A 25,116-nucleotide genomic window follows, 5' to 3' on the forward strand; every position below is an offset into this window, starting at 1 on the left:
TTTGCAGTACGAGTGGCTTTGCTCCAGATTTTGTACTTTATGACTTCTGGCTTGGAGCAGGAACCGGTGCTTTAAAGACAGAGTCATCCATGCAGAAACCTCAGCAGATAATCCTAATCAGGAGACACTCATTAAACTGTGTTTAGTATCGTTGGTTCTATGGATAATTAATAAAGCAATCAGCTGGAAGAACCCGTACGAGGTATGGATGGCATGACATAAAAACTCTTCCACGTGGCTCGTTGAGTAAGGGTTTCACTGCTGGAAAGGTATGAGAAAGCTATAAATGCCTCTTATTGATGCAGAAAGCAGCCAGCCAGCCTTCAACAAAGAAAAAACTCCTAAGGGCTCCAATATGAACCCAGGAGAAATCCCTCCAGAGGGGCACCAATACCTTTGGTGCTCACAGCACATCTCCAGTGAGACCGGCATCTCATCTCAACCGGGTTACGGCGGAAGCCTGCGTAAACGAGGCGTCACAGAGGCAGCAGCATCCATCAACAGCCAATTCATTACACTAAATCCAGAGAGGATAATGAAACCCGCTGAAATATGGGACTAAAGGCCAAGGTTGGGTTTCCCTGGAAACCATAGCATTGTATTTGCTAACTTTTGTTATTCACAAATGTTGCCCACGGTATTTCGGCGTCGCTGGTCTGCCAAGGGAAATATCGGGGCTGCACGAGCGTTTCCTTCCCCCTCCCCTCCAGCCCCATGTTACGACCATTACAGATACAGTAATTTCTTACCAAAAGAATAATAAAGGTGGTTTTTTTTTTTCCTCTTTCCCGAAGTTTCCCTTTTATCGTAATAAAGACACAGTTACATATGGTCATAAATATCTCAGCCCACAAAATATCTCCTTGGCTCACACCAAATGCTGGGAGAAAATAAGTGACCTCAGTGGGGCTGAGATGATAACGTTGGTATTTAACAAGAGAAACTCCTACGAGTCTTATTTTCATTTTTACTGCGGTCCAGCTGGGGTATAAATCAAAGAGATATCAGGAGCGTTCATCCATCGTGATGGATCTCAGCGCTGCTGTCATCATGGGGAAGGACATCCGCACGAGGAGATTTGTGTGGGTCTGTCTCCTTGTGCAAGTGGTGTCATCCCTGATGGAAATGTTAGCGCCCAGTGGGGATATCTGGAAAAAAAAGCGTTTTGGTTCATGGTAATAAATTACTTACCCAGACCATTCTTGTTGTCTAGTCATAATCTTCAGTCTTTCATCTCTGTGCCTTTAAATGACAAGGGGATTTCAGGGCTTTTTACACACTATTCTTTAAATGAGACAAACTGTTTTTAGTGATTGAGCTTTACAAGAGGGAGAAGAGTGAAAACAACCCGGGCTTCCCAGCACAGTCTCAGCAGCATTTTGACTTCTTAGCAACACCAACTCCCCCATACGAGGACCGGAACCCCGCAGAGCAGCACCCGTGAAGGCGTACGGGAGATGCTTCTGCAACCTCTGCTCTATCAAACCCACCATGTGTACCGGCTCATCTCCCTTAGGTGGAAAAAAAAAAAGTGATTTTTACTATTTATTGTGTAGATTTTACTCTTTATTATGTAGCTAACGAACTGCCTTGGGCCCAGGGATGGGCTCTAATAACAAGTGGCCCCAGCCCCGTGCACAGCGGGAGCTGCAGCTGCCTGCTCAGGAATGGAAAATGAAGATAAAACTATGTAAACATGAAATGACAGATTAAAATACTACCACATTTTACAAGAATGTGCATAAATATCTTCCAGAAGTTTTCCTGAGCTGCTTTATTTTACATGTTTTGTCTGCTAGCTCTGCCCCTTGACCAGAAAGGCAACTGCCAAACCGGCCGCAAACAGGCTGGCTGCAGGGTGAGTGACTTCTCTGCTCGCACTCAGAAATGCCGGAAATATTTAGCATTTGCTGACAGTGTCTGTTCCTTCTTACCGGGAAGGAATTTCCTTCTTACCCCCCATGGTTTCAGCCCCAGTAAGGACACTGCTCTGGTTTGAGATGCTCCATCCCCTTAAGCAGTCACTGCAGCACTCTAAAGGATAGCAACAAGGATGTAACTCCGTGGCAGGCAAGTTGTTTATGTGTCGATTTGGTTTTCTTTTCAAGGTTTCACCTATTTTCCCTCTTTTTCAGCATGAGAAAAGTGGGGGTGTTCTCCCCACCCAGCAGCCTGCCAGGCAGCCCCACTCTACAGGGCACGGGATAATCCCCCTGTGCTGCAAAGACGGTCTTATTTTTTAACACAAAGCAGGGAAAATAAGATGCTTTTCGGCGTTTCCCACACTGTTTGCATTTCCTTCATCCCATCGTGTTCTCATTTTGCCCTCCAGTGGGTCCCATTGGCCTCTGCAGCCCCATCTTGGCTCTCAGTCTGGTTTTGTTCTGCAGGAACCATTGGGGAGCTCAGTGTCCCGGGAGATTTTCTGGTCCTCGGTTTCAGGTTCGGGTTGCTAGCAGTTAATTGGAAGCCTGAATCTGACCTCCCTGGGCTTGGAGCTCTAACCCTACATGAGCATCACTCCTGCGTGCATGGGTGACTCCTCTAACCCAGCGGTATGGAACTGGTAGGATGGAGGTTGGTAGGTCTGCTGTAGCTTCAGAGAGTGTTCCCTGAGACACTGTTGCTGCCCGGCATCCTTCCAGCTCCACTGGGATGGGGAAAGTCGTTTTGACTCTGCTGGAAATGTTCCAGGGCTTGGGCACGGCAGTGAGGATGCAACACAGAGCCCTTCTCTCTAACCCCAAGGGTAAGGGAGCAAGAGGTGTAAAACAACCATGCTGGTGCCATAATGTCCCAAAATTTTATACGGGAGAGCTTCTAGCCCCTGTACACACACACACTCCCCCACCAGTGTGTGTGTCCCACCAGGACATCTCGACCTGAGCAGGTTTGGTCCCCTCCAACCAATCAGTCACAGACAGTTGGTATAGCTCAGGACACCGGGTTTTACTGGGAAGCACCAGGAAACTGCTGATGGAAAGGGAAACACCCAGGCTGGCACAGAGAGGGACGCAGGTCCCACATCAGCAAGCTTGCACATTTTGTGTGTGGCAGAGGAGTTGTGCTCAGCCAGACATGCAGAACACCACGAGGATCAGGTCCCTCTGCAGATGAGCAGAGAGGTGTTGCTGTGTAGGAGGGATGGAGACTCCCTCCCATGTCCTCCGAGGCCAGCACACACGCTCACCAACACTTGCGTACGCAGACAGAGGACGGGGTCCTGCGGGACAGTGTCTGCCTTTAATTGCCTCGTTCCCTTTCTCTTCTCTCTGCCCATTCTCCCTTTCATGCTCCCTCTGTTGTCTCATCCCTCCGTCCACCTTCTTCCCTTGCTCTTCTCATCTCCCTAGGCTTGCATCGTCTCTTCCTTTCATCACCATTTCAAATGCCCCAAAGGGTTTGGCTTTTATTTCACTGTGCCTTTTCCATTCACTTCTGAGCTGATTGAAAGGAAGCGGGACGTGAAACCGGCACAAAGCTACCAGCCACCCCGATTTCTTTTTGATCTTGACATCCGCATGTCATAATAGACCCAGAATCAAAACAGCCCAGAAATTTGGCACAGCGAAGGCTCGGAAGAGTTCTTCAAAGGAAGAATTCCAGGATTTTTTTTTATTTTAAATGAAGGTTTTGGAGAAATTTTGCTTTGAAATAATGTCTTGCATACAAAGCCATTCCACCCTGATGAACCATCTCCTGTTTCTCGTGGTAAGAAAGCTGAGTACTGGGAAAGAAAAGGAGTAAAGATAAGGCTGAACCTTATTTGCCATCACTGCATTTATGTAAATGTGCACAAGACTGAACCACCTTTTCAGTGGCTCTACAGCCCCTTGACTTGGTCCATGGAGACCTTAGAGCAGCTTCCAGCATTGAAAGAGACTCCAGGAAAGCTGGGGAGGGGCTCTTGGTCAAGGAGTGCAGGGAGAAGATGAGGGGGAAGGATTTTAATCTGGAAGAGGGGAGACTGAGATGAGATGTTAGGAAGAAATGTTTTGCTGTTCATGTGGTGGTTCCCTGGCCCAGGGTGCCCAGAGCAGTGGTGCTGCCCCATCCCTGGAGGGGTTCCAGGCCAGGTTGGATGGGGCTTGGAGCCCCTGAGCCAGTGGGAGGTGTCCCTGCCCATGGCAGGGGTGGCACTGGATGGGCTTTGAGGTCCCTTCCAACCCAAACCATTCCAGGATTCTATGACTACACCCTACTCCTTGGTTACAAGACGGTGGGACACAACCTCTTGCACATTGCTCCCGGTCCCCTTCCAAGTTTAGGGAATTTTGTTTTGGTTTTAAAGCATCTAACGAGATTTTTTTTGGCACGGGTGACCCACATGGTTTTCATTCCTGTGGTCTATGAACATATACACTCGTCGAGCTGTTTACACTCTCTCTCCAGAGATATTTTTCTGATTAACCACCAGCAGTTATTGGGATTTATGTTTGCCCACATGCACAGCTGGGAAGAGCAAACAGCAAATGCAGGGGGATGGAGGGGTGGTGGATGGGCAACCTTTGTCTCTCGGCTGTAGGATGCACCTCCCGTATGAGGACAGGCTGAGACAGCTGGGGTTGTTCAGCTTGGAGAAGAGAAGGCTCCAAGGAGACTTTATAGCAACCTTCCAGTACCTGAAGGGGCTACAAGAAAGCTGGGGAGGGACTCGTTACAAAGGTGTGGAATGATAGGATGAGGGGGATTGGCTTTAAATTGGAAGGGGACAGATTTAGATTAGATGTTAGGAGGAAATTCTTCACGGGACTGGGGGGGAGGCCCTGGCCCAGGGTGCCCAGAGAAGCTGTGGCTGCCCCACCCCTGGAGGGGTTCCAGGCCAGGTTGGATGGGGCTTGGAGCCCCTGATCCAGTGGGAGGCGTCCCTGCCCATGGCAGGGGGTTGGAATTAGGTGATCTTTAAGGTAGCTTGCAACTCAAACCATTCTATGACTCTGTGCCTGTGATTCCTTGCTGCTGCTTGCACCGTCTCCACTAACAGCACAATGATGCTCTTTTTAGCTCTATTTCACCACTACATTATTGGCACCGTAAATTCCTAGAAGAAGTGCCTTTGTATCCATCTGGATAATGCACCAATCTTATTCAAAACAGTAATTACTGGCTATTTCCGCAGTGCAATCAAATATTTATCAGCAGTTGGTGCTTCTGCACAGAAAATTAGATATTAAAGGGCATTGCGTTACAAAACCCAGCACATTAAATAACTTCCAGCCTAAATATATGCTGTTACATCTGTCTCCGAGGCGTGTATATTTAAGTGCGCACACATCACCTAATTAGAGCGTTGGTGCTATCAGTAGGAGAGACGAGGCTATGTGGTAGAGTCCCCAGCAACCATTAGCTTATCATTTTCATTTAAAGCACATCGCTTTGTAATAAGAAAACTAGATAATGATGAAAAGTCCTGCTCTTCTTTCAATAAAACCTCATTTGCTTTAATTTCAACACCTGCCGCTCTCATGGTGGAGTTGACCTTAGGGGAAGGGTTCATCTGATAAAACCCATGTTCCATCTTCTTCCACCTCCTTGTTATGAGATGTTTGTAAGGGACTGTGCTCCCACAAAGCCAGAAATCACTATTCTGTAATATTATATTTTTTTATATAAAAATAGATGTATTAGCTATTAGACACACGCCAGACTCCAGCACTAATTTGTGTACAGATATCTTTATCGCTTCTCTCCCTCCCTTTGCCCCCGTGCCAGCACTCATCGGGGCGAGAGCAGCGGCTCTGATCTCTGCTGCCATTCCCAGCTGAGTCAGTCCTTCCTCTTCATTCATTGAACTCAAAGCCTTGGCAGAAGACGCAGGGTAATAAATGCCCATGACAGGAGCGTCACTCCCACAGCCCGAGCAGAGCTTACTGCAGTCATTGGTTCGTCCTTGCTCTAAAATCATCCTGCATGGACCACATCCATATCACCTTATCACCAGCCAGTTTCCTACTTGCCTGTGTTACCTAAACCATCAACTATCCTTTCTGATACTCTGACCAGAGAATAGTTTGGGTTCAAAAGGACCTTAAAGATCATCTGGTGAGTTGTGAGAGAAACCACTCCTGTAGTTGGGATTGATTTATTCCTTCAGGAGAGGAGCCGTGCCCAGCAAGAGCAGAAAAGAAAAGGCAGATGCTCACCAGTTCTATCCTATGAGGCCACTCGTAACTAATTCGATGCTTCTCAGCTGCAACCACTACCTCCAAATTATTGTCTAGTTGCGATGCAACTTCCAAAGCATTAATCTCGTACGCAGGGAGAGGGGTTGCAGAGCTTTGGTGCTTGGGCAGAGTTCAACCTGCAGTAAGGACTAAATACAGAAACCCAATAATGAACCCACTCCTGCCCACTGACTCCGATGTACATTTTCCCGCGTGAGTGATGAATAAATACAGGATACATTTGCCATTGATGTGTCCCATTGTACATATCTGGCCACCTTGGGAGGGAAGCCGTTGTCTCTGCTGCTACGTGATCCGCAGCCTTTTGTCCCATTTGCCGTGTTTGCATTGATGAAAGACCAAAGCGTGCAAAACTCAACGGCCTCATGCATAATACAGAGAGCAGTGATTAACTCGTTGCTGTGATCGTCTGTCTCGCGCTGCCACGATGCTGACTGACAACAAACGGCTCTCTGCCTCCGCTGGGGCTGAACTCTGCCAATTCTCATCATCGATCAGGCATCCTGCACCCGTTCAGCTTTCAAAGCTGCTCGAGGTGTCTCTTGCTGTTTTCCCCCTCGCTTGGCTGGCAGACACGCATGGAAGTAACTACGTGTCTGATCGCATTACACTCTCCAACTGCACCGCTTATTATTCTAGCTGGATTTGCAAATCTTACCCATGGTGCACGGGCCCTGAAGCTCAAGCTTGTAAAACTTGATTTTATGAGTCCAAGCCTCATCCCTGTTTACCCTTTACAATTGTCAGACGCTGCTCCAGGAGGCAGTGACTTTGTGAGGGTGGCCACTCTGTCCAAACTTCTTGAGAGCATCCTTGTGGTCCTCCCAGGCTCCCATTGACAGCCTCCTCCGTCCCACACCATTCCATTCTCATAGCATGGAACTCGGCATGCGGGAATTGAACGAGCCATCGAGTTCACTGTGTTGCAGCGAGTGTAGGGGTCACCACAGAAGCTATGTCTGAGCCTCTGAGCTCCGTAGGCAAAGCACTCCCTAAATCATCCCTAAGGCGGTCGATGAAGGAGCAATAAAAGCCATTGCCTTTGATTGACTCTTTAGGTGTTCTGCTGGTACTGCTGGTAGTTAAGTGAGGGAGAATGTTAATAACAATAAAAGCGGTAATGACCAGCAGCAGCATTCTTTGTCATGAGAACTTCTCAGAGCCAGAGAAATCCTTCCGCAGCCTGGATGGAATGGCCACCAAGAGGGAGTTTACCACCCTCCTCGAAAAGTCTTTCATAGAGGAAATGGACCCAAATCCTTACCTCTTGTGCCTCATGACAGAATTTGGTAACTAATGGCAAAGCTACTTTAGATGTGGCAGTGGGGCTATATCCCTGAGTTCCTGCTTTGGTGGGGTCTCCATAGGCATGTAACCATCAGCCTAGTAGGCACATAGAATCATAGAGTTGTTTGGTTGGAAAAGATCTTTGGGATCACGGAGTACAACCGTACTGCTCCACTACTAAACCAGATCCCTGAGCAACTCATCCACCTGTCTTTTAAATACCTTCAGGGATGGGGACTCCACCACCTCCCTGGGCAGCCTCTGCAAAACCCTTTCATTGAAGAAATTTTTCCTAACATCCAATCTGAACCTTCCTGGGAGTAACTTGAGGCCATTTCCTCTCATCCTGTCACTTGTTACTTGGGAGAAGAGACCAACACCCACCTTGCTACAACCTCCTTTCAGGCAGTTGTAGACAGTGGTCAGCAGCTCTTCACAAGACTTGTTCTCAGCCCCTTCCCCAGCTTCATTGCCCCTATATAGTCCCACCCAAGCTCAGCTACTTCACAGCTGGTCACACATACCTTCTTCATGAGGCTCTGGAGGAAAAATTGAGAAATTCTAGTACTCAAAAAAAACCCCACACATCAGTTTGTTTAGTAAAAGGATGCAGGGACGGTGAGCAGAAAGGAGACGGGGCCCCTTGCTCTAGATTAGACCCAGATGGCAGCAGAGGTGGGGAACAGCCTTTGCCTCCTCCATGATGAATGCACCAATCCCTTCTGCAGCTATCTGAACCGTCGTGTTGTGAAATGTACGGTGATTGATTAGGAGAGTATTAACCTTGTCATCCGTAATAAGTCATCTGTGATTTTATCATGTTTTAATCCATATTTTTTTTCACGCTGAGCTCCTTCCTAAGGAAAGCGCGTAGATGGGCGAGCTGGGGACGGATGGGGGTCAGTGTTCAGAGCGTTTGACAATAATTTTTTTAATGCTTGCCTTTTCAGTATCAATTTTTTTTTTTGGTCGCTCTGATGGTGGGGAGAGACGACTTTTTTCCAGGATAGATGTGACCAAATTAGAGATGCATATCTACAGATGGCGGTGAATTCCCTGTGTCCTTGAGGTGCTGGGGGTTTAAGGGCACAGACCACAGGTAATATGTTTTTAGCCTCTTGCTCTCCCCGAAGCCATGAAGTCACGAGGAGTTTGCTGTGCCTGTCTGAGGGTAAAATCTGTATATTTTGTGGTTCATGAGTGCAGCAATCCTTTCTGGTGCATCCACTGTCTTATTTATAGCGGAGGATGAGCTGTGAATGCCCAGGTTAGGCAGTTACTCTATTAAGTAAATCCAATGCCTCACCACCCTCACAGTAAAGAATTTCTTCCTAATAGCTAATCTAAATCTCCCTTCTTTCAGCTTAAATTTGTTGGTATATTCATAGCATCATAGAATCATAGAAAGATTTGAGTTGGAAGGGACCTTAAAGATGATCTAATTCCACCCCCCCTGCCACGGGCAGGGACACCTCCCACTGGATCAGGGTCTCAAAGCCCCTTCCAGCCTGGCCTGGAACCCCTCCAGGGGTAAAGACAACAACAGCCTCTTGTCCCAGGTGGAATTATCTCCGGTAATGTCACTTAACCCACTCTTCTACTTTGTTTCAGTTCGAACATCACTGAGAAGAATACGTGTATACACGGGAGGTGTTTGCATATTGTTTATCTTTAGATTTCAGCTGAATAGAGCAACATGAACAAAAAAACCAAAAGCAATAGGAAGCGTGCAAACGTATTTCTGTGATATGCCTGAACCTGCCACGTGTCTTAATAAGATTTAGTGAGATCAATACAATATTCTCCAGCCTTTCCAGAGCAAATATTAAGAGAGGAAAGGGAGGCAAGGACACCTGCAGGCTTTTCTTACCTTTACTGGCGCAGAATTAGCAGAAATTCTGATTCTGAAAAAAAGATCGAGCTTAGGCTTTCATGAAAACCCAACACATTTGGGAATCTCAAGTCCTTGATGGGATAATAAATCTGCAATTCCCTCAGTCTGATGCAGTATTTGCTCTGTCTACCAGGACTACAGCATCCAGTTGTGGAGTCCTCAGTACAGGAAGGACACGGATCTGTTGGAATCAGTGCAGAGGAGGCCACGGAGATGATCGCAGGGCTGGAGCACCTCCCGTACATGGACAGGCTGAGAGAGTTGGGGTTGTTCAGCCTGGAGAGGAGAAGGCTGTGGGGAGACCTTAGAGCAGCTTCCAGTGCTGAAAGGGGCTCCAGGAAAGCTGGGGAGGGGCTCTGGATCCGGGAGGGCAGCGACAGGACGAGGGGGAAGGGTTTTAATCTGGAAGAGGGGAGATTTAGATGAGATTTTAGGGCAAAATATTTTGCTGTTCAGGTGGGGAGGCCCTGGCCCAGGGTGCCCAGAGCAGTGGGGGCTGCCCCATCCCTGGAGGGGTTCCAGGCCAGGTTGGATGGGGCTTGGAGCCCCTGATCCAGTGGGAGGTGTCCCTGCCCATGGCAGGGGGTGGGACTGGATGAGCTTTAAGTTCCCTTCCAATCAAACCTGTTCAATTATTCTAAAGGATTATTGTCATTTTTCTGGGTTTGATGTGGGCAAGACCAGGCACCGTTAGCTTGAATCACCCCTGTGATGGTGGCTCGAGGTCTGGTGTGGGCTGGGAAGGTTAAACACCAGAAAGGGTGGGTGTACCCCCGAAATTTCCAGTGCCAAAGTTATCCTGCCTCTGCTACAGCAACTGAAAGAGGAATTCAACCCAGAAAGCAACGTTCTTGGATTCTTAGCAATGTTCTTTGTTGAGCACATACACTTGGAAGTACTTTCAAAATATTTACTTTCAAATATTTCAACTGTGCTATAGTTTTCTAAAGCTAAATTTATCCCTTCATTGTTGTTTTGCAGCACAGACTGACTCAGAGTTTGCTGGTATAAGCTGGGTCTGCACTGCTGCTGCGCTGTGTTTTATGGAGGCTTAGCTCTAACCGGACCTGCGCGCTTCTATTGAAATGGAAACATCATCAGCTATTGCCGCAAATGCTTCTTTTTTTTCAAATGCATTTCATTAAAATCATTTTAGAAACAATAAATAAGGTAGGTTACATGAAATGTGATTAAGAAACCACCATTACTGGAATCTAGAGGAAGACAGAACTGAATGAGGATGGTGGTGGTGGCGTGTGATTGTTGTTATTGTTGTTTCTTATGGGCTGGATTGTGAAAAACAGGTTTTTAACCTGGAAAATAGAGGCTCAGGCCCAGACAGAGCAATGTTCTGCCTTTCCCAGGAGGCTGCTGCTGCGCTGCCTCCCCAGCCCCTCGCACGGCGCTTCTGACCTCGTACAAATAATTGCTCTCACAAGAGAACACAGCACTTTCCAAAGCATGCTGGAAAGTTTAAGACTGGAAATGCTGAGAAAAAATACATTGTTTGCTCTAACGTTCCCAGCTTGAGTGGGGAGATGTGATAATTTAATCAACCACATTCATTTTGACAATGGATGCATTTTGTCAACCTAAAAGTAATAGTCATAAATATCTACCTGGCAGCCGTATACAACCTCAACACTTGAGATTAAAAACCAAAGAGCAGTAAGAGCAAGGTCAAAAAAACATCTGATGATCCGCTTTGCTGGAAATCAGTTGAAATGGAGTTTGTTTGAGCTCCCATTCTCCGTGCACTTGTTAGGGCGTTATTTGCAGCTCTCTGCCCGTACTGCTGTGCTGTACAAGGCCACAACCCACACCTGATTCAGCCTCCTGGCAGAAAATTAGGGAAACTTCCTTTTTAATTGAGTTGGAGCCCAAGCCTGTAAGCGATCAAAAGACAAAACCGTGATCCAGGCGCTCCCGCTCAAAGCTAAGATCTGAATCTCGACCCATCTGCGGCTTCAGCCCCTTCACATTCGCTGTAACAAAAACAATTTGGAAAAAAAGAACAAATAAACTTGTTAAGGGAGAAGTCTGGGATCACTGCACGAGCTGTCACACTTAGTTAGCTCCAAGAGGCATTTATGGTCCAGCATGGATCAGGCCAGAGATTGGGACAAGGAGCTTTGCCAGGGGTGATGAATCCTTCCATACTTTCTTGTACTCGAATCCAGACTGAGCTCAGCAGAACTTGAAAAAACACAGCTAACAAAAGAAAAAAAACAGGTAGACAAAACTTCAAAAGTAGATATTTAGTCTTTACAAAGCATATGACACAGAGAAATAGGTACATTGCCCATTGCCGTGGTCCGGCCAAGGGCTAAGGTGGCAGCAGGTTAGCGTGTAAGAACCTGCTGGGGCTAATGCCCACTGAGATGTCAGGACTTTTATCCCATCAGCTCTTCCCTAGTTCATCCTTTCTCATATGGAACTGGCATTTTTCAGAGTGAGGCTCAGCCAAATAACTCAATGGCTCTCCGTGGCGACCCACCAGTCCTTGGGATGGCAGGACAGAAAGGAGCCTCACAGCATCAACCTACCACCATGACAGCAACTTCCAGGGAGCTGTTGGTGGAAAGCAGAACAGAAACCCGTGGTTTCTATAGCACTCTCACACCAATTATATTTTACTCAATTTTATGAAGCCATTGCATTTTTTCCCTTTATTTTCTCCTCTTGATTACCCTACGTCCCACCGCTGCTCCTGTCTCCAATTGCCATCTGTGAGCAATCTACATTCCTGGCCTCGTCATTAATTTGTGTCATTTTTTTGAAGGCAGCGCAATCGTATACTCGTGGTAAGAATTTTATTCCAATTCAGGAGAGCTTAAAATGTCTCCATGTCTGCCTCCCTGTGCCGGCACACGTGGCTGAATGCCACCAGACCATGGCCCTGGCTTGTTTTTATGGTTTGGATGAAAAAACCTCTGCCTTATGTTCCCCACGAGCCAAAGGCCCTTTGCAAGCACCCAAGCTAAGACCTATTTTTCACAGTTTTCCACCTCCTCGACACATATGGTAATAGTTTTTAATGAAAAAAAAAAATGTCAATGACATTTTCTACAGAACAGAAACAAATAAAGCAATCCTTTTCTTTGGGAAGTTCTGGTTTTGGAAAGAAAACAATGCTTTCGAAACTTTTGTTTTAAAAAAATGTTCATTGCTCGTGTAAGTCTGAAAATATTTGGCCTTAGTTCAAATGCAATGAAAACAGATTTTAAAAATCCAGATTTACAGTGAAACAGACATTCCAGCCATCAAACAGCAGTGGATGCAGAAGGTCCTTAAAACACTTAGAATCATGGAATGGTTTGGGTTGGAAAGGACCATAAAGATCACCCAGTTCCAATCCCTCTGCCCTGGGCAGTGACACCTCCCACTGGATCAGGCCACTAAGCTACAGGTTTGCCATTTCAGTGGCAAAATAGAGACTTTTCTTGGATATCTCTTTGTCCCCCAACCACAGGGTTTGCTGTGTACATGTAAACAACCAATCCATTGAAAACAACCCCCTCTCCTCATTAGGACCTTGGAGCCCGGCACACCTGAGCCCCTGGGAAATAAACGCAAGGGAAAAGTCTTCCCTGAGCATATAATCTGAAGCTTCAGAAGTCAGGCTGATTTTACTGAAGGATCATTTCTATGTCTGAGATTTCAGGCACAACGGGACATGGGAAAACATCTAAGGAGAAAGATCTCACCCGAAGAGCAGTCAACATTCACCTTGCTGTGATAGGTACCACCAGCTCCTGCGCCTCCTGCTTAGGAAATTCATGTAAAATAGAGACAAAAGGACACACCGCTGCTTTTGACACACATCCATATGTGCCACATGCCGCTTGCGTTAACGTAATTAACTTAATTTGACAAACTGCATCGAGCAACAGGCACGGTTGTCTTGGAGCCTATTCACTCTCTACGGTGACTGCTCCCCAAACCATCAACATGACGGAAGAACTGTGGCTAATTAGCACTTTCTTAATACCTCAACAAATAACAAACCTGCTGTTGGGAAAAATAGTTTCACACTTCCTTATCAAATTAGGGCAAAATCACTCCTAATGAGCTAAAATCAATTAGTGCGACACCAAAATGAATGTATTTATGCTGTCAGCAAGCGCTATTTGCATAACAGTTTGCAAGGGCAGGGAAGATGCTGCAGTTTCTCAGCGCTGCTAATGAGGAGGTGATACCAGAGAGACAATTGGTTTATGTATAACCTCTGCATGGCATCAGCTGGCACTCAGGGCCAGAAGCAGCGCGGGGGACTTTGTCCTCCAAAAAACCCAAAAGCCCAGGTAAATGAGGCCCAGGGATGTAGCTTCTCTGCAGAGACATCCCTGTTGTTCCTTTCTGCTGTCCCGGTGTGCTCTGACAGCGCTGGATGAGATCAGGATGAGCCTTCTGCACCACCAGCACCTTCCTCACGTGCTGTGGTGCTGGTGGAGGACGCGGTTCTTCCTTCATTTACCCAGAGAGGCGAATGCCTCTTCAGTGTCTCTTCTTCCCACACAGGCAAAAACGGTCTGTAAGAAGACAAAACAGCCTTTGTGAAAATCATCCTTCGCTTTCTGTGGTTGTTAAAACCTTGAACATAATTAGAGGACTGGTTCATGAACAACTGGAACGGAGACAGGCAGCAATTGATTTTAATCGTGTTTATTTTTTTTAAAGCTGTTTACAGCATCTCGTTGCAGTTCCGATGTGTACAAATGTATTCTTGACCTTGGAGTTAACCTCTTTGAAGCTGCGCTTGTGACTAATGCCTGCGCGCCTGTGTGTCTCTGCCTCTCTCTGTCGCAATGCCGTTGTACTCATGCACATATAAATACATATATAAGAGGAAGGGTGACTCGATGTGGGCTGAAATAACTGCACATAAGCTGGTGCAGCTGAAATCTTCACTAGGAACCTTGCAGTGAATTATGTCATCTTTTTTTCTCTGATTTTAGGCTCTCATTCAGACAATACTTGGATGGATAAATGACGTCCTGCAGCTTTCCCCATCAGAAAAAAACTCTTCCACTCACAAACTCTGTAAAGGACTGAGTTGCTTTAAGTCCTTCTGGTCTTCTGCTGGAAGACTTTGGAGAAGGAGATGGTGGGAAGTACATCAAGGCAGTCCTGGGCAAGTCCCTGCAGGAATGGGAGCAGCAAAGGTCTGATGCAATGTGCAGTGGGAAAGGGAGACCAGGTTCATCTTGAACTCCTCTTAGCACATACATGCACATCCTATTAAATCTACTTATATTTCAACATGTTTTCCTCTTTACAATAGAAATGGTCAATTCCATATCTTGCGAAAATTTAATCAACACAAGACAGGACATTTTCCTTGTAAAATAAAAGCAAATTTTCAAACACGAGGGCAGGGTGGTGCTCTCTGATGATCCTGAGCTGTTCACAGTCTCAATATATTTTCCTAGGACGAAAATATTGGTATTCATACAAACCCATGAGACACTACGTTCCCCACACTTCTCGAGGCACTCTTAATTTCTGGTGTCATTTTACCTGGTGTGCATCAGACAGTATTTTAATCTCAAAACCCCCTGAAGTGAACACTCCCCATTTATTTAATGTCCTTTGAAAATATTGGTAGTAAATATGAAAAGCAAGCCAGGTTCTTCAGCAGGACACATGCTTTGAAAAGACACCAAGATTCTTTCTGAACCCACAACAAAGAAGAATTAACCAGGTCAGGGTGAAGCCTCTGGCTGCAGACGAGTCCTGGTGGGTCCTGCCCATCGCCCGTGGAGCGGATTGGGATTTCTTGGAGTCAGCCAGAGCCCTCGTGCTTTGGATGTGGCCAAAGCAGACGCAGGAATTCCTGTCCTTACAACTTTGTGCAAAGATGTGCCTGAAGTACACATGGGTCACACAGCTAATTAACTACTCATTAACTGACATGGGGCTGTAGCAACGTTAGTGAATCGTGGTTGCAGTGTCCTCCCAAAAACACATTGGAGAGAAATTTCTCCAGGGATTTCTTCTTCTTTTCTTCTTCTTGAGCCCCTCACATCTTTTGGGAATACATTTTTGAGTCTATGCTCTGTAGTTCTCTCAGCAAACAGAGAAAAGTCTTCTTTTCACCAGCCGTAGAGATTTCATGAGCGTGGCTGCTGCTGTAGGGTCTGCCCAGGACCACGTAAGCACCAGGCGTTCCTGGCGTGCTGGGACCACAGCCCATCCACTTATCATAGCTTCACACGTTCCTCGGCATCGCACATCTCTCCCTGCCACCCCACCGGCGATTTCAGCTGCCTTGAGGGAGCTCCACCGCCGAAGATCATAGAATCCCTAGGTTGGAAAAGACTTTTGAGGTCCTCAAGTCCAACTGTACCTGTCCACTACTAAACCATATCCCTAAGCACTTTATCTATCTATTAAACACCTCTAGAGACGGGGACTCCACCCCATCCCTGGGCAGCCTCTGCCAGTGCTTGAAGACGGCAGGTGCTCTCCTCATAGAGAAAGCACATCAATCACGTGGGAAGCACACAGGTAATGGGCAGCACGGGATGGGTCTGTGGCTCTCACACAGCAAATTGCACAAAAAAAAGCCATAATATTTAAACTTCCTGCTCCAGATACGCTCCGCTGGGGTTTAAGGCACCGAGCATGGATCTGTTTCTTATCTTTGCTTTTTATCTGGCAGCCACGGGGAAAGCATTTATTAATGCAACCGATGCACTCAGAAAAGTTTTAAGCAGACTTTCTGGCTTTCTGGGGAAAACAAAGGCTTTGTCATGTGTTAGCATTAGTGATTGTTGCTTTAGGAATTTTTAGGCAAAGAGAAGCATATCTGTGGCTGGGATTTCTTGGCCGGAGCCGCATCAGGAACATCACGCTGGGGAAGGTGGACACCCCTGTCTGTGACACATCTGGAGTCTCTTGGACAAGTATAGAGAAGTGTTCACAGAGAAAATTTCCAGATGGAAAAGGAGACATTATTTGTCCAAGAAAACAAAAATTGATGGTAGCTTATCATAGAATTTTATGCAAAATAAAGAAAACTTGATGGAAACAGATCTTTCCTCTCATATGGAGAAGAGAAGACTGAGGGGAGACCTCATCCAAGTCTGCAGCTTCCTCACAACGGGGGGAAGAGCAGGCGCTGAGCGCTTCTCTCTGGTGGCCGAGGACAGGACCCAAGGGAATGACAGAAAGATGCCAGGAGAAGGTTAGGTTGGACATTAAGAGAAGGTTCTTCCCCCAGAGGGTGGTGGAGCACTGGAACAGCTCCCAGGGGAGCAATCACAGCCCCAAGCCCGACAATATTCCAGAAGGATTTGGCCAATGCCCTCAGCCCCACGGTGTGAATGTTGGGCTGTCCTGGGCAGGGTCAGGAGCTGGACTCAATGGTCCTTGTGGGTCCCTTCCAGCTCAGGGCATTCTGTGATTCTATGATATCACTCCACGGTCTGTTGGAAGCAGTTTTCTCTCTGAAAAAAAAAAAAATATTCTCATTATATTTGGGCCTAATGGATAATTTTTACATTACAACTGAGATCTTTGAAGATCGTCTGAAATAAGATAGCGATGTAATCTTCCGAAAAGAATGGGAGTCTGCAAGGTCAGCGCTTAAACGAGATGAGAACATATGAGCAGCTAATGAAGCAAGCAAATATTAGTCAGAAAGAGAAGAAAATAAATCCTTGAAGGACTGAAACCAGAGTCACCCAGCGGCATGGGCTCTGTACAAGCAGGGAGAAAATGTGGGTAGGAGGAGGTGGAGCCCAGGACCTTCCTCCTGGAGCGAGGCACCGCCAGGCCACACAGAGCATCCTCCACACCATGGACATGTTTGCCATCTGGGGCATCCTGCAAAACATCAGCAGCAGCTTTTAGACGCTTTCAAAGTGATCTGGTAGAATCATGGAATGGTTTAGGTTGGAAGGGACCTCAAAGCCTGTCCAGTTCCACCTCCTGCCATGGGTGGGGACACCTCCCACCGGATCAGGGGCTGCTAATTAGGCCAAGGCCTCACCACTTTAACTTCATATGTGGAAAACTTGGCAGGGCGCAGCTCCTTGGCTTCTCCAAACAAGCTCCCAGGGACCCACTCAGGGTTGGATCTGCCCCAGGATAAACAGTTGGAAAAGATGGCACTGCTGGAGGCAGCGTGGCATTAGCAACACTGAGCACCTTCTGTGGCAGAGGCTTAACCTGCCACAGAAGTGAACGCAGGAAAAGAATGGTTTGTTCCTGTACGTGCAGCTGTTCTTCAAATTAATAATTTATACTGGTATATTAAAGTATATCGCATGTAATTTCTCACCTATCTCTGCCTGAGGGAAGCACGCGAGCCTGGTTTACAAGGAAGTGCTACGCAGACAGCATGCAGTGCGCTGGGAACAACAGGGTTTTTTTCACATTTTCAGTCTTTAAATAGTTCTACAAGCCAGCAAAAGCATCCTTGCAAAACCAAATCCTCTGCACATCGCACTCTCTTGGCTATGGGCACACAGGAGTCCTGCTGGGAGATGTTTGGTAGCTGCTGCTCAAAGGTGTTGTGTGAAACCTTTCCGATGTTTTGTTAGATGCTTTCCTGGCACTGAGGCTGTGCTGAAGCAAACACGCTGGCTGGGTTCAACCTGGCACTTCACAGAAGTTTTATGCTCTCATGGCCATCCGCTCCTCCAGGGATGCTCTAGGAGCGCTCCTGGACCTGTTGCACCAGGCTTATCCTATACAGCTAATTCTATTTTTACTGTCTCACCTTCCAGTCATTCTTATTGTTGTGCAAAAGATCTGAATCTCTGGTGCGTGATCCACAAAAGCCATCTCTGATCATCAGATTTTGAAGCCCAGATTTGGCTCAATGTCTCGTTGTGAGTCTGTGATGTACAACAGCAGCTGTGGTTACAGCAGGAGGGGACCATGGACTCACAAGGTGTCCAGAAATTAATATGATGTGACTGATCTTAGCCCGAGAGGATAGAAGGAAGAAAAACGAACACTACTGCAACTCTACACCCCAATCATCTCAATTTCAGGGGGAACACTGTTTTTCTTGCTGGCTCAGAAGGAAAAACGAGGCAGTTCATATGCTACGCCCAAAAGAAGGAGGACATGGAGACCCCAAGTCACAGTAACTACTGTATGTCTTAGAATCATAGAATGGTTTGTGTTGGAAGGGACCTTAAAACCCAACCCGTTCTAGTCCCCTGCCCTGGGCAGGGACACCTCAGATGCTCCAAGCCCCATCCAACCTGTCCTTGAACACCTCCAGGGATGTGGCAGCCACCACTGCTCTGGGCAACCTGGGCCAGGGCCTCACCACCCTCATCATGAAGAATTTCTTCCTTATGTCTACTCAACATCTTCCTCCTTCCAATTTAAAGCCATTCCCCCTAACGTTATCCAGTGTGATCCCCTCGCTGTCACGATAGCCTCAGAGAGATGCTGCATTTTTTACAGTAGTGCGTGTTCAGCGTGAGACCGACTGAACGAAGCCAAATGTTTCTTTTGATGAGCTTTCTGTTTTCCCAACCTCTTGGGAAACACAGCAACAAAGCTCCTTTAAGACGTTGCAATCTCGCATCGCATTGAAATGTCATGGGCTACCACAAGACAAATATATCTTTTGTGCAATTTAAATGGCAATCAGGGAGCTATTTTTTCTGATTAATATACGGAAAGTTGGCGGTCACAGCAGGGGACTGATGAGGCTAATCCGTCAATGTCCTTGATAGTGGTGCACTTGATTGCTCCAAGCCAGCAGAAGTGCATAATGAAGTGGAAAGGCGGTGAGCAGAACCAGCGCACGCCATCCCTTCTCTTCTGTTCAACATTTGGATGTTTGCACCTCAACTGACGCTACGTGGGATATTTGGATCAGCTCTCAAGAGAGCATTACTAATGAAATAGGAGCAGGAGAGGATATCTCCATTTGTGAGAGATCTGACACAGTCCAGAAACGACGAAAGATGAAATTTAGGATACTGGTATACCCTTGGAAAGGGTTCTCTGTATAAGACAGAGATGGACCTGAAGAACCTGAAAACATGAATGTCTCCAGCACTAACTTGTCATAGAATCATAGATTCACTAAGGTTTGAAGAGATCTCTAAGATCATCCGGTCCAACCATCAACACACCATCACCGTGCCTATTAAACCATGTGTCAAAGCACCACATCTACATGGTTTTTTTAACGCCTACAAGGATAGAGATTCCACCACTGCCCTGAGCAGCCTTTTCCAATGCTTCATCACCTACTCACCTTTCTTTCCTAATATCCACTCTAAACCTCCCCTTGCACAACTTGAGGCCATTTCCTCTCATTCCATCACTTGTTACTTGGGAGAAGAGACCAACTCTTGACTCATTACTACCTCCTTTCAGGGACTTGTAGAGAGCAAGTCACCCCTCAGCCTCCTCTTCTCCAGCCTAAACAACCACAGGTCCCTCAGCCACTCCTCATAAGACTTACTCTCCAGACTAAGACTTGTTCTTCCATTGTTTCTGCAGCAGATAACTGCTGTGGCCAAGTAACCACAATTAAATAAACCACCATCTCCACTGTCCTTTTATCAAGGAATTTGTGCCCTTTTTGTAGGGAGCACAAGAGGAGGTTTAAGGGGTTCCTACTGACCACTCTTTCCTCTTACACTCTATGAGACCAGATGCTTGTGGTCCCTGGAGGGTCCTGCTCAGAAAGGCTGAAGCTCTGCAGTTTGCTGGCTCAGCAACTGGCCGCTGACAAGAGAGATTAAACACCAGCTGAGGGCCAAGCTTGCATTTTCTCCTCCATCCTTTGAAGCAAGTCTCACCTTTACTTGGGTTTCTCAGTGCTCAGAGAGGTACTGACAGGGTGAGCCATGAGTGTTTAACACGCGCGGTGGCCGGCAGGGAGCCCGCACTGCCTCACACTGCAGTTGCTCACTGCATCCCTGCTGTGAAATGAGAGATTTCATGGCTTATTGAACACTGCAAATACTCACAGCAGATAAGACACAGCCCCAAATTATTTAATGTATTTTTTTTTTTTTCAGTTACACATGGAGAAACTCCTGTTATGCCACAAAGCCATACTTGCGTTCCTCCTCCTGAAACACAGCCAGCTTGGTGCTGTGAGCCGAGTTCAACAGCAAAGCCTCCTGCGATGGCAGCACAGCTCTCCATCTCCTGGAGCTCTCCTCACCTTCTGAAAACCAAGGACTGCTTTGCACTGGCAGCCCCGTGTTTGCCAGCTGACCGCCCACTGTTAGTGGTGGTTGTGCCACTGATGGTGGCATCTTCCACTGAGGGCAGCTGGCAGAGGGTCTTCCCATTTAGTGTTTCATCTTGAAAGCTGTGCACATCTCCCCGGTGTGCTCAGGTCTGTTGGCCTGCTGGGGGGCTTCTCCACGTGCAAGGCAGGGATCGGACCTGGCTTTCCCAAAGGCAACATTTACTGTCGCTATGATCAGTGATATGTACGATGGAGATACCCATCTTACTCCCCAGAAGGCGGAGAGAAGGAATCATACTCAAATAGAGCTGTTCCTAATTGTTGCTCTTTACGGTGTAAAACTTTCCTTGGTGAACAGCCTCATTTCTTTACTTTCTGACTCCAGAGGGTGTGTCAGGCGTGTCCAGATGATGCTCTCTTTTATGGGCTGCATAAACCAGAGAGGAGCAGCTGGCCTTGAACAATCTTCTCCACACACTGGCGTGGCTGCCTTCCTCTGGAGGGAGATCAATCACCTCCAAAGTACAGACATCAAAACCTCCGCCCAAGAGCTCAGGATTCTTTTCCCTTATATTAATTTTTATTCTAAATGCTGTAAACACACAAGTGCGGAAAGTCTTAGACCCAATGAACCACAATGGCTTCTGCGACTCTCTCGGATAGAATTTACCATTATGTGAAATAACATGTAGCAAGTGATAACAACAGTGCAAATAACACACAATTCCATCTCATTTTCCCTTTAAGAAACAAAACATTCCTAGATTCAGACATCCCTTCTGCTCTGGCAGCACGTGGAATGGTGTGAAGGGGTCACAGGTCCCCAGACAGGTACCAGGTCGCAGGGCCGCGACGCGTGCTATGGCTTGGCTGAAATTTCACACTAATTTTTCAGTGTTGCATTGAAACCATGGAATTTAACTCAGTTTTCCAGCAACCAGATTGCAAGACTGCCATCAGGCATCATTTCCTTTCCTCTGCACCTTAGTGCTGCTGATTTTGAGTCATATTTTGTCTACTGCCAAGGAAGAGAAATGTCCTACGGGCACCGGGCAAGCCTTGGGGTGGCCCAGGGGCTGCTGTGCCGTGGGTGACAGCACCCAGCCCTGGGTGGGCCATGTGCCCACCACCAGTTTACACAGGCAGGGTGGGACCTTGGCTGCAGAAGATCACTCACCATCTGCTCATTTGCTGGCGCAGAGCAATTCAAAGGGAGCCACAAATTTGTAATGACCTGTGTATCTCAGCGCTGGCACATTTCTAATTAGTACGGGCTAAATTGCTTTCAGATCTTTTTGTCTCCTGTAAAGCTCAGCTTGCTTTGCAAGACAAATGATTATTTTTCTGAAATACCTTTCCTCCCCTCCGACTGCAATCCAACCAGCCTCAGGACTCAGCCTCCAGCAGATTGCAACTCTGCCACCTTAAGATAGCTTTGGAAAACTGCAGGTTCCTGCTGGCAAACCCAGCCCTGAAACCCTAGCATGCACTCCATCCACTATCCTCAACCCTCTATCCTTCATCTTCCACCCTCCACCTTCCATCTTCCACCCTCCATCCTCCATCTTCCACCCTCCCTCTTCTAATCGCCATCCTCCACCCTCCAGCTTCCATCCTTCACCCTCCATTCTTCATCTTTCACAGAATCACAGAATCACAGAATCACCAGGTTGGAAAGGACCCATTGGATCATCGAGTCCAACCATTCCTAACACTCCCTAAACCATGTCCCTCAGCACTTCATCCACCCGTTCCTTAAACACCTCCAGGGAAGGCGACTCGACCACCTCCCTGGGCAGCTGTTCCAGAGCCTGTTCACCCTCCATCCTTCATTTTCCGTCCTCTACCCTCCATCTTCTAAACCCCATCATCCACCCTCCTGTTTCTCAATCCTCCATCCTTCGTCTGTTGTCCTCCATCCTCCACCCTCCAACTTCCATTGTCCACCTGCCACCCACCATCCTCCTTTCTATATCTTCCACTCTCCATCCTCCACCTGCCACCCTCCATCCTCCATTCTTTATCTTCCACCCTCCATCCTCCAAAGCACAGAGCAGGATGATGAACAACAGGTGGGGGACACATCCTTCGTGCCTGTGACATCGTACACCCCTGACCTATTCCCTGCTGCAGACACCGCCATGGCGTTGTTAGGCTTGACTTTCTGCTGCCAGAGAGGGATCTCTCCAAAACCACCCCAACGGGAAGAGTTTCCGTTTGTGCTGGAGGAACATCCCTCCCAAACACACCCAGCCTGTGTTCCTGCATGGCTTGCAGAGGGCAGGCACTTCTCCAGGACACTCAGTGGTGGCTGTGCTCAATGGAGGGGACACGGTCCTTTCGGTGTCATCCCAGGACAGCCACAGCACATGTATCCGGTCAGCTGAGACACCAGGAGAGGAAAAATGCAACTCCAGTGGCGCTATGGGCAGATGGGCACCTCTTCTCAGCCCCTCCAAGGCTGCAGGAAAACCACCTCCCTTCAAACATTGCTGAGAGTAGATGAAGTTAAATGGATTGTACCTTGCAGGCACACACAGGCTGCTGCCGCGGGTGGGTGGACAGTCAGAAACTCACTCTCCCGTTGTCTTTAGTGTTTCTAAGCCCCTTGATAAATTAGTGGCCCACATCTTCATCTTACTGATAGCCTTTATTGCAGAGAATCAGCTGAGCATCCAGACTTATTTTCAGCTTTGTTGCAGGGGAAATAATGGAATCATAGAATCATGGAATGGTTTGGGTTGGAAGTTTGCTCAGAGCCCATCCAGTCCCATCCCCTGCCATGGGCAGGGACACCTCCCACTGGCTCAGGGGCTCCAAGCCCCATCCAACCTGGCCTGGAACCCCTCCAGGGATGGGGCAGCCCCCACTGCTCTGGGCACCCTGGGACAGGGCCTCCTCACCCTCAGCATGAAGAATTTCTCCCTAGTGTCTAATCTTAATATTTCCCCTTCCAATTTAAAGCCATTCCACTTGTCCTGTCACTCCATGCCCTTGGAAAAAATCCTTCCCCAACTTTCTTGTAGCCCCTTCATGTACTGGAAGTCCACTATAATGTCTCCCCAGAGCCTTCTCCTCTCCAGGCTGAACAACCCCAACTCTCTCAGCCTGTCCTCGGAGCAGAGGGGCTCCAGCCCTCGCATTATCTCCATGGCCTCCTCTGGACTCATTCCAACAGTTCAAAGACAACAAACAGAGCAGGACCCAAGTGAATGGAGCTGCTGGCCAGATGTTTACCCATGGGCAAGAGGAAGAGGGAGATGTTCCCACAGCACTGTGCCTCCGTGGCTGGCATGGTCCATGCTCCAACCTCAATGCATCAGGGAATCACCAACCATCCCCATACAAGCCCCAAGAGGCACCTTGTGTTGACCATTCAGAAATATCGGTATGGAAACCAGAAATATAGGCAGAGCCGGGAAGATAAGCCCCCGGCTACATGGCAGGCTGCTCTGGGGAGGGATTTGCTGGAGGAATACCCGAATCCTCTCCAGCCCCTCTCACAGAGGCGTTTCTCAAATCAGCTTTTTTCCTTCTGTGGAGCTCAGAAGCACAACCCTTGCTGCACGAGCATTGCCACAGCAGAAGAAATCACCTGCCGGCAGCATGGGAAGCAAAGCTTTCCCCTGTAAAACCTCCCTCTGGTGTCCCCAGGCAGCTCACCTCCGCAGCTGGCAGCGTCCTCAGGGTTTCAAGCTGTAATATAAGAAACAGTCGTAATACCTCTGTAGACCATAAATATGATCCTACAAAGCCACAATTAAGAACATGACCAGTCAGAAAATATTTAATGCTTGCAACAGGTTTTCCTTCTCAGCCTCGTTAGATAAAGAGATACTGGTGGGAAAATCCAAGGAGGCTGTGGCTGGAGTTCAGTAGAAGGGCTAATGAGACTACAAACAATGTTCCTTTTAGGCCCTGGGCTTCAGGAGTCCCAAATTCCCAACATTAGAGCTAACACATTTTAAATTACTTCCCAAGTCCCAGCCCTGAAGTCTGTTTACATTTTGGAGAGCAGCCAAGAGGTAGCTTAAGGTCGGTGAGGAATCCAGGCTGAAACAGGACCTTCCCAGTGGGGCTGCCCCTGGGTTATCACGGGGACTTCAGCCCTTTCCCCTGAGCTAAAGGGGGGACACGCTCAGCTCTTCCAACACCCGAAGCCGATGGTTGTTCATGGCACACACAGCCGTGGAGCCTCCAGCCACCAAGTGTGGTGGTGAGAAGGATGTTGGACACAAAGAAGCGAGGCGGTAAGTACTTCAGATCAAGCCATGCACCGAGGCAAGAAAGAGCTGAGTGATGGCGCAATGGGGATAAACTGGAGAGGGGCAGATTTAGACTGGACATGAGGAGGAATTTCTTCCTGATGAGGGTGGGGAGGCCCTGGCCCAGGGTGCCCAGGGAAGCTGTGGCTGCCCCATCCCTGGAGGGGTTCATGGCCAGGTTGGATTTGCCTTGGGCAGCCTGAGCCAGTGGGAGGTGTCCCTGCCCATGGCAGAGGGGTTGGAATTAATAATTCAAAGCCTCTAGCTCTGTAGTTGCTGTGTGAGAACCAAGAGTTCGCA

Source organism: Cuculus canorus, chromosome 6, assembly GCF_017976375.1.
Source record: "Cuculus canorus isolate bCucCan1 chromosome 6, bCucCan1.pri, whole genome shotgun sequence".
NCBI lineage: Eukaryota > Metazoa > Chordata > Aves > Cuculiformes > Cuculidae > Cuculus > Cuculus canorus.